Below are 15,257 nucleotides of genomic sequence, written 5' to 3' on the forward strand. Positions count from 1 at the left end.
ACCTCTTCTTCTAACCATTCAGGGACACTTCACCCTTTCATGGACGGCTCCTAAAGAAGTCCGGGTTTGTGTGTGAGGCACCTTTCATGGCCTATATATGCAGAGGAGAGACATTCAAAAACTTTTACTAAATGTTTGGTTTCTAACTTGCTGAGGATGCAAGGATGTGCTCAACTCTAAGGATGAAAGTGTTGTGTTAAGAAGCAGGTTAAGCTTGTATTTAAACGCTCTGTTAAAGCACAGAAAAAATGGTCTTGCGGTTCCGAATGTGAGAAAGTCTAATTTATTACTCATTTTTTTGCATTTTACCTACTGCCTTAGCTGATGACTGGTGAATAAAACTTCCTTCAGTGTCCATTAGGGACTGTGTATATTGACTTAGAAAACCATGTAGAATATTTTTTTGTATTTTCAAAATGTGTTTCCAATCAAAATTTCCCAGATCTTTTGCTGCCCTTTAAACTATGTTTCATTTGAAATAAAAACATGTATGTATACATTTTATTGTGTAGTTTTCATATAAGTTTGCTTAGAAAAATTAAAATTTCCTGCCTAAAAATGTGTATATGACATAAAAAAGCCTTTCAGATTATGAAGGCTATTTTTTTCTCATATTAGAAATAGCATCCATCCTTCCTTACTTTTACTTTTTTGGATAACATAGTATAATGACATTAGTGTATCATAACTTTAAAGTTACTACCATAAGGGAAAAATTATATAAAATAACATGCAAAAATCATGAAAACAATAATATTCTTTGTTAGACAGTCCCCATCTTATGTAGTCTATATTCCAGATAATACCTTAAACAGAAAGTCACTTATCTGATAGAAAAAAAGAAAAAAAGAAAAAAAAAACAGCTCTATAATATTCTTGTGTACCCTACAGATTTAATCTACTTCTAACATCTGATGATCTCAGTTCATAATTATATATAGGTAGCTAAAATATGACTTTGTTTTGAACTGCCTGAAATACAACATAAAGAATTACACACTCTAAATGCAGTATTAACTTGGCTTGCTATAATATTGGAAGGTAGAATACAGATAAATTAATTATGGGACAGAGGGCTTGTGTCTTGCCCAAGGCTATAACACAAACCCAAGAGAGCCCAATTTAACTTCTTGCTCAAGCCAGAGGGATTTTTTTCTAACAGCTTCAGTAGTAATTGGACTGGATCCAGAAAAGAGAGGATGCAGTCAGCCATCAACCACTTTGCCTTGATAGGAAACTGAGACAGATATCTGTTTGGAGAGTTAGTTTCAACAGCAAGGAAATAGTCTTGCTGAAGTAAATACATGCATGCAGCCTTACCATCAAATACGTGCCCTTTGGAATCTGAAGCAAAAGGGTTGCAGTATACATTTTCAAATATTGCCCTTTCCTTTATCATTTGACCTCAACTTCTGTTACAGCAGTATTACATCTCAGGTATAACACTATTTTTCTTTCCTTTTGCATGCAAAAAATAAAGAAAAATAGTGTGAATGAGGGTGAAAATGGCAGCGAAATTCAGATCAGTTGTAAGGCCTGTGGAATAATAACAATTTTCATTTCAGTATCTTCTAAAAGAGTGAAACATTTTTTAACTACTGGTCAATTTTTTTGCCTTCACCAAAACCAAAAGAAAATTTTGATTGATCGCACTTTTCTAAGTCACTGTATTTTATATGATAATCCACAGGAAGAGTATGATAATGACAAAAGCAACAAGACAACCCAGAAAAACTCCAAAACCAAAAGTTATGTGCATTTTTATAAATAAGAATCTTTCTTCATTTCTATTAAGAATTTGAAAGTTGTGCTAATAAGCTTGAATATGAACTGACTCATTGAATAAGGCCCTCTGGTTTCACAGTTACATGCAATAATAATAATTTTACTGTGGGAAGGGCTAATTTCTATGTCCAACAGAAAGTAAAGGATCCACGCAAGGTACTCTCCAAATCAGAACTGAAACAAGAGGTCAGTGTTAAAGTATTTTCCCCTAAAAATATTTATATTCTGATCCAACTACTCTAGTGGGTTTAGAAAGAAAGATACCTAAGTTAAAAAAAAAAAGTGAAACCCATTAATTCCCTAATTTAGATACAAATAAAGAATTTACTTCTGTTTCTACTTTCAATATCATTTGCATGAATAAAAAGTTCATCTATGCTGGGATACATTCAGAGCAAATTCATAAAATGAGTAATATCCTGAAACACAAAAAGAAGGCAGAAAAAACCAGAATTTAAGCCAGACTGCTTGTTATAAACACCTTGTTAATCAATTTGTAATGAAATCAGAGACTATGACTAATTTCATTAATATCCACTAAGAAACTGCAAAAGGCATTGGACCTCCAATATTCGTCTTGTCCCATAGAGTACAGTCAATTACTTGAACAACATGATTTCGCAGTCCCAATATTGTCAACATACGCAATATCTCATGCATCAAGGGTTCCCTGATGCAATGCCATCTCCAGTCCATCATCTTTGGAATACAAATATTTCTTCTTTTTTAGTTCCTTCTCTCTCCCTTTGCAAGAACAGGAACAATCACGTTCACTATAAATAAAAACATTAGAACGAAGAATAAAGGATATTGTTAGAGATTTCATTTTGTATGGCAATTCAAGTTTAAAGCTTAGATATTTGCAGTCATAACTGAAATGAGTACTGCATTTAAAATGTGAGGAAATACTCATTCTTGCATTCGCCAGAAAAAAAAAAAGAAAAAAACCCCACATTTTGCACACTTCTTTAAAGACACAATATGTCTATTAGAAAGCTAATAAAATTCATTCAAACTGCAAAATGCAAAATTCAGTCAAATTCTATATTTTAGTAAGTAAGTCTTGCTAGTTAAGCCAATGCTAAATAAACAAAAGGATATGGCAGGAAGGTGAAATGGTACATTTAAGTTTATGAATCTCAGAGTGTGTGTGGATGAACTGCCGTTCAATCAGCATCCAATAGAAACATGGGGCCTGTTTTTGTTTATTTAAAAAAAAAGGGTGATGAATTCAAAAAATAAAGAATTAAATTGCATTTTTATGTGGGACAAAATAATTTATTGTGAACAGATAATCTTAATATAGACATAAATTGGTAGAAACAGTTAACGCTGAAATCAGTCCAAATGTAGAGGTGCTTTAAATAAATCTCTTTTTTATATGAATTCCAGATCTGCTTTCAGATTTATAAAAGTATGGACTGAGTATAAGTCTACCAAATAAGAAAATATTTCTTTTTTATAGACAGATGAATTTCCTGTCATCAGTTTAGAAGCCATAGCCAAAAACCAAGACCCAGGAGTGCCAATGTTTTATTCTTTCCCTTGACATCAATTACTTTTGTGATCGAAGAAGTGTGGGAAGACACACCGTTTCTCCTTCTAAAAATGAACTGACTGTATAACTGTATTCGAAAAGCTGTTGTGAGTGCTAAAGTAGTTAATGTTTCTATAATACTTTAGACTTCCCCTAAAACATGCTTGCAAGTTACAGTGTCCTATGGGTAATACGAAGCTTCATTTTTTTGCCAGTTGTGAAGTCCTTGAGGGCCTTCACACAGAGCTAGTTCAGGGCTTTTGGGAAATATATGCAAAATGCAGTCCCGTGGTGGTGGCTGCGCCAGGTGCAGGAGCAGGACAGGGAAAAGGGCTGGCAGTGGGGAGGGCTGTGAGGGCTTGGTTGTTCCTGGAGCAGAGGGCTGAGCACAGTGAGGGGATCTGAGAGGGGTCACTGCACTTTCGGAGAGCTTTGCCTCTCTGGGAGAGAAGTGATGGGAGAAGTGGTCCGGGATGGTGAAGGTAAGGAAAGAAAGCTAGGCAGGCACACTGCCCTCTTTGAGGGGCTGTGGGATGTTCTTAAATGGCATGGGAAAAGGTCTCCCTCTGTTTTGTCTCAGACCATCTTACCTCTACACAGGGATCTTCCCAAAGATCCTTTCATTTATCTTAAGTTACCTCCCCCCCCTACTCCTGTCTTCCTGCAGCAGCTTTGAACGTGGTTACAGAGCCTTCTTTTAGTCTTCTCCTCCCTACCCTAAGCTTTAGGCCAAGTGATACCAAGCTTCTTAAGCCTTTGATCATTGTTGTAGCTCTCCTGTAGGCATCTTACAAATGACTCACGTCAGATGAAGCCTTATCGGAGATTAGGGGGTCAGAAAACTGGTTTGAATGTTTTACAGACAGTGCTTCTATTTATATGTCAGGATTATCAGGATAATGATATTTTTATTGTTCCTGTCAGTTGTTTTTCTGCAGTAGTTGGAAACACTGGATGCAAGTCAGCTTGTGATTCTCAAGAACTGTTAGAGCCTATTTGCAGATTTGTCACATAGTCATTCTCCATCTCATATTTATGAAGCTAAGTATTTTTATCTAGAAGCAGTATATTTTGACATAATAATGCCCCCAGGTTTCCACCTTGCTCCTTACTTGCTCCTTTAAATTTTATAAACTACGTATATTACTGAATAATATTGAGCTGAACCTACTGTTGTTAGGCTGAGTAGAATTTGTTTGCACAAGTACAAGTTTTCTAGAAATAACAAATGAATGTGTATTTTGTGTTTGCATGTGTTAATGTGGCTTGAGCACGTGGAAACCATGTTGATAAATCACTACTAACATTTGTATATCATGATGCATGTGACAGCTTGGTTTTCTTATCATCCCACTAATAGGGATCAGAGCATTCCTTAGCCTTTCCAGTAACTATTAGCCTTGTTTAAGAGAACAACACACCTATATGCCTCCGAAAATGAAGAAGAAAGATTGAAAAGAAAGCCTAAACTGGTAAGAAAGCTTTTACTCTCCGCAGTTCTCTGAAGGTGGAATACATTTGCTGTTTAACGTGATTCATTTACAGAATATTGTTTTCATTTGGCTTTTCACAAAAATAGAGTAAGGGTGGTCAAAACTGGCTAAAGGTAGTTTTGGTTTGTTAAATCATTCCTCCTGGATTTCATTGTACTGCACAAAGGACATCAGAGTGTTTCAGATCTGAGTCTGATTTTACATGGACTTTGAGACTGGTTATCTGAAAGTAGATAAACACACCAGGAAAAAGTAATCAAAGGAAAAGGACAAGCTGTCTTCTTCAGGTTTGATGTGGTTTTGGAAGTGTAAATGTGGTAAAATATGGAGAAATGTATCAGTGAGTTCTAGAGAACTTCAGAGACTGTATATATCCCTGTGGCCTACAGACAGAGGACGAGATACTGCCTGTTGTTCAGCTTTGATTGAATAAAGCAGCCCAAGAAAATACCAGAAAATAGTCTTGACAAGTTACTCTCTATTTGACTGGAATGCAACCCAAAGTGTTTCATCATGCATATTAATATTTTTGAGGAATAGTTAGTAGGATTGTTTCTCAGTTCACTTCATTACTATCAATGCTATCAAGATCTTCTTCATTAAAATCAGCAGTATTATGCAGACGTAAAAAGGTGCAATGATTAGGAAACAAGGCCCACTGTATTCACAGTTGCTTACAGATGGTGCCATTAAGTAGTAATTCTCTACTACATCTTTCCTTGCACAATCATTTATAAAGTGAGAAGTAGCAATTATATATTTCATATTACAAGTCTTTATAACTGCACTTGTTTTCTGCACACTTTTCATGGGCAAAAATGACTACATAAGCCAGAGTTCTTCATTTTAAAGGGCATTTTGACTGAGTAATAACTGTAGCATTTGGCTGTCCATCAAAATATTTTTGGAAATTGCAAATGGAGTTAAATTGTTTTGGAGGCATCTTCCTTTTTTTACCCTTCAAAGCATTTCCTGTCTGAAAGACTGTTATGGGCAATGACATACAATGTGATCACGCTTATAAAGTAAGTGTGAACAACCGTGCTCCTGGCTGGCTCAAAATTGTTTGATAGGCATTAAGCCAGACAGCTATACTAAAGTAAGGACAAAAATAGCTAATATTTCTCATATGGAACGTGTTAGTGAAATTTCAGATGTAATTTACTCTTTCCCAGAAGTCATTTTAAAAATAAAAATTAAAATAAAAATTAAATTAAAAATAAAAATAAAACAACTTCTTTGACCATAAACAGAGTTAAATGAAGTATTATATTTATGATACAACCTTTTTAACAGTGTATTATTTCCTAAGATCAGTCACGCCTTGCAAAGCTTTAATAATGATTGTGCCATCAGCCATTTTTGGCTTCAACTTGTAGAGAATGTGCTGTGACACTTGGAGAATAATGTTTTGTTTATTAGTATGATTGGAGCTAAAAGAGATACTACCGTGAGTATCAAAACTGTCCCATGAGACTGAGCTGAGAAACAATTGTAGTTAAAGATGGACAAAAAATATACAAACAGGTAAGCACTGAAATACTGCTGGGTGGTAACCAGACAAACACTAAAAACAGATTTAGACAAACATACCTTATCTTTCAAATATCTGACAGGAAGCAAATATTAGACTTAAAGAGACTGATAGATTTCCTGCAGTAAATGTAGGCTTCACCACTCAGTTCAATATTTTAAAGGTTTTGTATAAGTAGGTTGATCACTGAATCTCTCATACAACAGCAAGAATGAATTTGAAAAGGTACTACAGATAAAAAGAGGAGATAGCTACTCTAAATGATCAAAGGTTACTATTATTATACCTTAAAACAGTGTATGAAGTAGTGAAAAAAGCTACACAAAACACTGCAATTGTGAGCTCGTTTTAACATGTTGTTACCTATTTAGGTAATATAAATTTTATTTTTCAGATTTTTTTTTATTACTGACAGCAAATTGAAGTCACATTCCATTTATCTTGGAAGACGAAAAGCCCAGAGAATTTGATGGTCACATTAGATCTATCAGGAAAAAAGCACCCTTGTAAATGATATGCACAATGCAAAACTTCACAAAGAGCCACAGTGCTATCAACTTTGCATTTGTAGAAACACTGTAATTTCATATGCTGCCTGAATGACTAGCATAATATTCTTACACAAAATACCCAGTCTTCAAAAACAGTTAAATGCTTTGATTATTATTCATATGAATTTTAATTTTTGCAAAGTTGGAGTAGTACTGACAAGAGAAACATCCTGTCTCCTGTTTTGCCAAGTGCTCTGTTTTTTTCCAGCTGTCACTACAGAATACCTATCCCTGTACATATTTTATGTAGAGTTTTAGTTGTCATAGGACTAATAAAACCATTAGGTCACAGAGCAGCTAAAATGCTCTGAACCTTGCTGTCTGCACCTCAGTTGGGATAGGATAAGTCTGTGTTGCCTGAAGCCGGATGTGAAAGACATGTACTTCAGTGAAAACATGAAGACTGTGTCTACCCTGGGGAATGGGGTGGAAGGAGCATTAATAGATATTCTGTTTACATTATCAGTTGTAGTAAAATAATATTAACAGCAAAGACCTTTAATTTGCCTGACTACACAGAAATACTTCCAGAAGAAGTGATTCTTGCTCAGTAATAAAAGCAGTATTTTTATGATGGTCACATGACTACCAGTGCAATAGCCCTTAAGACTATAATAATAATTGTTTTTATGTGTATACAAACATATATTGCATACATGTTGCGCATTTGCATAGAAAATCCAAAACCACAAAAGATGCATTTTCAAACAAATCAAACAAAAGTTATTTCTTATTTCAGCTAACTTAGATGAACAGTGCACTGTTATTGTCTGAAGGTTATACCACATAAGGAAAGAAAACATTGCATGAACTTAAAATCTTTCATCCCGGGCATGCTTGATCTGTTTTTAATACCACACAGGTGTAATTTGAGCATCCTATGAATGGTAAAAAGCCAACATTTTGAGCACAGCCTAGAAATCATCTGTGTAATTTGTTTAAAAAACTGATCTTAACACTGAGCAAAGGAAAAAAGGTAAAGAAGAGCTTTGAAGTGTAACCTAGTTAACCACAGCAAATTATGAGCAATCACAGCCTTCTTAAGTGAATTTTATTTCAAATGTTATGGACAGAGAAACCAGCTGGGACAAAGAGGCAGTTTAATTAGTTCTACTTTATTTGGAATGAAAAGTAAAGTTTGCATTGAAGTATGAAAGCTTAATCTTCTTTTCCTGGGTTTTCTCAATCCTGTTGTGCTTTCTAATGTTTGATAGTTCTATAATTACAAGAATCTAATACTAAAATAAATGACAAGACATTTTAGAAAGATAGCAGTAGAGATGTCTGCCCCACCTTTTTACTAGTAGTTGCCTCCACGCAGCCAGGCCGCACAGGTGAATGGGAACCAGTTCCTCAACCACTGCCGTTCACAGCCCAGCATATTAACTTAAACCAAAACCGATGTTGGTTTAAGTTAATGCACTCAGCCGTGAATTACAGTAGCTGATGCTGGCCCAATTTTGCTGACTCTATGGGAAATCTGAGGTTGAAGAAATTCTTATGTGGTCTGTTGTCTTGTTCCTGTGTTCTGATCAGAGAAGTTTCTTATCTTTTCCCACTTTTATATATATATATATATATATATATTTTTTTTTGCTGACAGCCATCCTCATTCTCAGACCAGTAAAGAACTGTGAATTGTGTTTTGCTCAGGGTTCGTGTCAGAGAGCGTTGTCATTCTGAAGTAAAAGTTCACAGGCTGGAGGTTTAGCAGAGCAGGGCAAATGAGCAAGAAAGGAAAAAGTTGTGATTCATGAGCATGCAAGTGAAAAATTAATCATAGATCCACAGCTTTTAAAAACCATAGTTGACATAGAGGGAAGCCCACTGTACCCACAGAATGATCAGAAGAATTAAAAAAAAAAAGTGTAGTTTGAGTGGAAATAAGAGTAATTAGGAGACTAACTAGCACACTAGCTCTAAGCTATATATTGACGTATTAGTCAGGCCTCTGATTCTGTTGCCACCAACTCAGTTAGCAAATTTTAGAGTGCTTGAATATATAAGCCCCAAAGTAAAAAGCTAACTGAAGTGGATTTCAGCACTCTAAAAGCTTACCAGAAGTATTTTGCGTAGGTTTTAAGAAGAAACCATATACTGAGCTTGTTATTTGATATCTCAACATGAAAGACAGCATGTAGCCAGACACAAACCACATTCCCCTACTTTGCAAGGCTCCTAAAAAATTTATTGCCCATTTGTTTTCTCAGTCTTCAGTGGAAACCACAGCATTGTAAACATTGTTGGTGAAAAATGCTGTGTGAAGTTCTGACGAAAGCTTCACTCAGGTGTGAGATTCATCAGACTTTCTCAGAGAACCAGCTGTGAGTTTGATCATAAAAAACAAGCCCAGGTAATGAGAAACTAAAAGTATCAGGCTGCTGGAGCTGTAAAACTGCGCAGGTCAAATGTATCTAATGTGGTGATGTTGATTCTCCCACACTTTTATCTTCTGTCTGCTGGAAGAGGTGAATAAAATGATTAGACTGTACTTCACTGAACAGCATCATGGTCTAAATCAGTTCAGATCTGAGCTCAAGCTTGAGGACTTGGATATTCAGCCAGGTACAGAAGGGAAGTGACTGATTGCTCACCTGCAGCATGAAGGGCCTCTGTAATTAGCCATGGGGTAAAAAGGAGCCAGCTCAGCCTTCAGGCAGAGGGAGATGGGGATATCCCTGAACCAGGAGTGCCTTTGGCTCAGGAGGGCTGCAATGAGAATGATTCATAACTTTTTGTGTTTTGAAAATAGAGAAAGACTTGAAAATAGGGAAATTCAGGACCTCTCTGCATCCATGGGATCAGAAGATCAGTTTCATCCTTAGTAATGTGCTTTCTTTTTTTGAGATACAAATGGACAAAACAATTGAGTTGGATCTATTAAATAAAGGTGAAACTTAACAAGTTAAAGGAGCATTATCTCTTGATCCCTTTTTAGACATTTAGCCCGGGCTTAAAATGGAATTTCCTGTATCTGATGTCAGAGAATAAACCAAGCTGGGTTTCTGAAACAGCTTCATAGAAGCTTAAGTGAAGATACACACATAAATAGAGCATATTTGTGGTTTATATATATATATAAAATTTATAAATATATATATAAATATATATAATAGGAGTATATGACTCTTTAATTATGCTTGTAATAAAAAATAGATTGGTATTTTTATCAAATGCATTATAATATGGTCATTATAAAATACTCAAGAAATGTAGCTAAAAAGCTGTTTCTATCTGCTTATAAAGCATTTATTTTGCTAAAACTTCTGAATAATATAGAAGGGTAGTAATATTTTCTATCCTAAATTATTCTAACTCTTATACATTTTATGTTTAAAATAATAAAATAGTAATTTCAAAAATGTGTCAGAATGTGTAAAAAGTCTTGTTCTTTGAATATGCCAATATTGAAAGCAAAATGAGATAAAAGTGTCCTCCTCTTGAATTTCTCTTTAGGTATGCAAGTAAGCCTGACTCCTTCAGCACTCTAAAAGATATGGAAGAATTGCAGTTCACAGATATTTGGCTACTGATTTAACCACTAATGACATGGTAACTTCTTATTGATATCAACTGCACCAATTCAATAAATCTGAATATTCATGTGAGGAGTATGACTGAAGCAGGTTCAACAGCCTACAGTGACATGCAGATATATATTGATGTTACTGAAGAACTGTGGATAGTAAAATTTTAGCACTAGAGAGGGTGTTTCCACAGAAATGGGCCTATTTTGTTAGCTGAATGCACAATGGTCTGGTGAACTTCTGTGTTCTGTGGGCAAGGAGACCCCGTTTCTAATGATTTTGTGTGATGGCCAGAATAATTTTTCTACTTGTTCTAGAGTTTTAATAGATAGTTAGCATGTAATTCTTATTTTTAAATAGCAGAATTAATTATTGCTACACAGGATGGAGGAAGCAAAATCTTTTATTCTTGACAATTTTCCTAACAACATGGGCATATCCAGAGTGTATTTGCAGAACCTAATGATACAAGAGGTCTACTGCAACGTTAAATATGAGGGCAGAAACAAGTTAGGAGGAACTGGGTTTGATTTTCTCTAAATTACATAGTCACAAATTCATTCAATTAAGGTATTGCACTGGTGTAAACAAGAGAAAAATCAAGCTAATAATCTTCAGAATGACAAACACATAACTAATTAATTCTATATTATTATAATTCTTCTTGTATGTATAGGATAGACAGAGAAGTTTGCCCAAGGCCACAGATAGAGCTGGAAATGCATCAAGAATTAAAGCACAGGAGAAACTGATTATCATTCAGTTCACGCTTCCTATAGACTGTCCGGTGAAGACCATATGGGGCTGCATTAGATACATGAGACTATTTGACCCTTTCACTTATTTAGTAAGATCTGTCTAAAAAGGATATGATGTGCAAAAATCAAACTAATATACAAATGTTGTAAGTAGTGAATTAACTTTTACTACATTTTACAGTCTTTGATAAAAGTGTACCTACTAAATAGGTCATGTAAAGACTTTGCATTGTCAGCACACTGATTATTGTACATATCGTTCTTATAACTGATGCTATCAAGAAAGAATGTGTCACTGAGTTTCATCTTTTAGATGGAACATGGAAAAAATAACAAATCAAAAAAGCGATTAAGCCACACTAAAATGAACAATGGGGAAACATTACATTTTCAACATAATTAAATGGTGAGTTTAACATATGTATATATAACATATACATGCTATATATATATATTATATATACATGCACACGTATATTTGCTGCAGTATGTATGCAATAGTAATGATTTTATCGCCTGCAACATCAGGATAATGCACAAATTCTATAACGTGGTTCTAGCTGTATAAAGACAGATCAAAGATTCAAACCAGGTGTGGCTCCAGAGTTTCATTGCTCAAGGCTAATTATTCACAAAAAGTCCCCACCTTAGAAAGTTGTCTAACAGGTTTGCCTTTCGGCTTGTAGACATTTTACAGAAGACACTACCTAAGCTCAGCTATTTTGTGTGACACACTACAGCATCTGAAACAATTTCACAGGTTTTATGAGATATTTGACCAACTGCAGATTACACATTAACATAGCTTTCTTTCCCAGAAGCGAATAGGAGTTTCCATAAACTTTAGCTCACACTGAGCTTTCATTAAAACTAATTTCTATGAATGGGCAAAAAACAAAATAGCATAGAGCCTACTGAAACTCCTACCTTCATAAAAAGCAAACCTACTAAATAACATATATTCTGAACATCACCAAGAAATGTGAAGCATTACACTACATACAACAACAACAACAGAAGTCCTTTAAGAATGCATCAAGTGTCATTATAGGTTAAAAGGTATATCTTTTAGAGACCTTTTTTAAGGACAGGCTATATCTTTATTTGCTTATAACTCATCAACTGTGATCAAGACTGCTCCAGTGTGTCCCCCAAAAAAACCAAAAAAACCCAGTTATTACAATCATCTATCTTTGTCATAGCTAAAAGGATTAGCAAGGAAAACAATGGCACTTTATAGAGACAAAAACTGTCTGTCATGGGCATCAACTTAAGGCTAAAGTAGAAAAGACAGTCCCGCTTCCTGTTGCAGTGCTCTGGATCTGTTTAATGTTTTGTTCCAGATTTTTTTAATTGGACGATTCAGGAGCCTTGCTCAATTATTTGAGCAAGAATTCTATATAAAACACTAACCTTATTTCTCAGTAGTAACATCGCATTTATTAAAGTAGTTTTCAGTAGTTTATTTAAATAGATTTTTTTTTTCCCTAGCAGTAGAGATTGTGGGGATACTGGTTCTGCCTGCCTCTGCTCCTTTGAAACACTGCATTTTTTCTCCTCACTGCACAGGTCCTTCTATATCTAGCTCTTAGAAAAGTCTTGATAGTGTTGAAAAGTACTAGCATCTGTCACATAGAGAGTTTTCAAGAGATAAATGAACAGTCAATTTCCATGGATATTTGAATTTAACAGTAAAAGATAAGATTCTTACTCAGTAAAAATTCTTCCAGAAGATAATACAATTTCCACCTGACTCAGAAATGAGTAGCAATTTCACACAAGAGGACATCTGAAGAGCTTTTCGTCTTCAAATAATATTACAAACATCAATTAATTAAATACTCTTGTGAGGAAGGTATCATTATGCTTGTTTCAGGATGCAGATACTTTATTAGAGGAAAGAGAAATATATATGAGTGATTATATAAGCCCTTACCGGGACCAGGAAGGCTGAGTTTTTAATACTGTGTTCAGTCCACTAACTACACCTGCCATAAAATAACATGTCCACTTATTAAGGGCTACCCTGGACAGAGACACACTGACTGGGTCATTGGACAGGATGCTCTTGTAAGGCCACAGACCACCAAAGCCTGGCTTCCTCTTTAAGGCAGGCAGGCAAGTATCTCTTTCCCTCCGCAAAAACAATATTTTAGCCACTTAACTTTATTAGGTGGTTATAACACCCATGAATAGGAAAACAGAAACCATTTCTGTGTTATGTGACTTCACAGGATTCAGCCTTTTGAGAAGACAGAATCTGTGTCGAAATGTCAATGCATTTAAGACTTCTGACATCAGTGAGAAAGGTTTGTGTATACATATATATATATTTTTAACAGAGTAAAAATAACGTTGTAATAAATTAAATTACACTTTTTCAGGTCATTCTGATTCAGGGCTTGATTTTTCCCTTTGTATTTGTATCAGATTAGAAGACCACAAAGATCCCTTCCTACCTACGGATGAATTCATTTCTTCTCAGATTCCCAAAGTTAGAGATCTATGCATTGTATAATTGGAAAAATACCATATTACTGAACTTTGGATGACACTTTTTGAGAAGACCAATGTATCTTTATATTCTTTTTTTTTAGTTCAATTATATCATACAAAAGAACTCTTACTTAATCTCCCTCCCATTTTTACACATACGTTTATGTACACACTCACTTCACCATGCTACAGCTGAGTTTTTGGCGAGAATACTAATTTGTTGAAGTCCTCTGGAAAACACGTTCAAAAAGATTCCTCATGATTTTGTCAAAACTTTTTTTGTTTTGTTTTGTTTTTTAAGTGACAGCAGCTTGGACAATGAAGTTGCCTGAAATTTTAAGAAAAGGTGCATGAGACTAGCTTGATTCATCAGATCAGGGTTCCATCCAATCAAACACAGTCTTGGGTTAGATAAATAATATTATTTGAAATCAACAAGAATTTTGAATACATGATTGTGATATCATTAACTTGTTTTTAACTATTTGGGTCTTGTGAGTGAGGTGAGACTTGTGAGCGGTGGATGCTTAAGACAGATTTAATCACTGCTGTCAGGAGGTTTCATAGTGACAATGTAGGTTGTTACTGTGGATTTTGATGACCACCTGCAATTCTCGATGTTTAAAATACAAAGTCTTGTGAAGAAGTCATATGGATAGTGATCTGAAATTTGATAACAGACTATTAGTTACTTTATATTAATTAATAGTATTTTTTTATTCAATAAAACCTACTCACTTAAAAACTGTATAGAAGGAGTTGCTGTCACTTGTTGTCATATCATCAGTGAAGGCTTTTATTGATATTATCTAGCAGCATAAGGCTGGACTAATTTGTAGTGCATGCTAAGTAAGGAAGCTAGATATGAACTACCTGACTTTGGGCTCACATACATGTGGAATATTGTAAATTGCATCCTGGTAACACCACTGAGATGGGTGGGAATTAAGTAAACACTAAATAAATAGTTTTTATAATAGCATATACATTATTTAGTGTAAATAACTCTAAATAAACAACATATAAAACAGCATAACAGTATGACACAATTTGCTACTGATGTTGTCCACAGCACATACATCACTTCTTCCTCTGGGAAAAGGGAAAGGAGGGAGGGGAAGAGGCAGCAGAGAGCTCTCTCCAGGACACAGTGCCTCCTGAGGGTACCTTCAGGTGAGCTGTAGCTCACTGGCCATCCGTGGCTCAGAGATCTGACCTGAAATGTTTGTCAAACTCATATGGAAATGCTAACAAGGAGCCACTGATGTAATGAGTAAATATATGGGCATGTATAGCTCACTTGTGCATACATGACATTAGAGACAGAAAATCAAACTGTGAGGAATTTTGAACACTGAAGTCTTCAAATATGACTCGAGATTTCTGATTTTCTTTTAAAATTATGTATTTGGCAGGGAAGAGGAGGAAAAAAGCTAATGCAAAAAGAGAAACTGTGGGCTATATGAACACAAACTTAGGGTTTTCAGGAACTTTGCAAATATTTAAGAAGTTAAAGCTGGTAAATAAGAACCAGAACGTTAATTTTTCATGAGCTTCTGCAGATGACACACCTTAT

The 15,257-nt window shown here is 35.1% G+C and overlaps 1 long non-coding RNA gene across 1 annotated transcript; it reads left to right on the forward strand.

The window, feature by feature from the left end:
• Nucleotides 1-4,678: 4,678 nt before the first annotated feature.
• On the forward strand, nucleotides 4,679-13,768 carry LOC136991379 (uncharacterized). Its single transcript, XR_010883577.1, has 5 exons — nucleotides 4,679-4,794; nucleotides 10,357-10,452; nucleotides 13,205-13,303; nucleotides 13,420-13,494; nucleotides 13,616-13,768. It is a non-coding gene; the product is annotated as an uncharacterized lncRNA (long non-coding RNA).
• Nucleotides 13,769-15,257: the final 1,489 nt, after the last annotated feature.

The sequence above is a fragment of the Apteryx mantelli genome, chromosome 2, assembly GCF_036417845.1.
Source record: "Apteryx mantelli isolate bAptMan1 chromosome 2, bAptMan1.hap1, whole genome shotgun sequence".
Lineage (NCBI taxonomy): Eukaryota > Metazoa > Chordata > Aves > Apterygiformes > Apterygidae > Apteryx > Apteryx mantelli.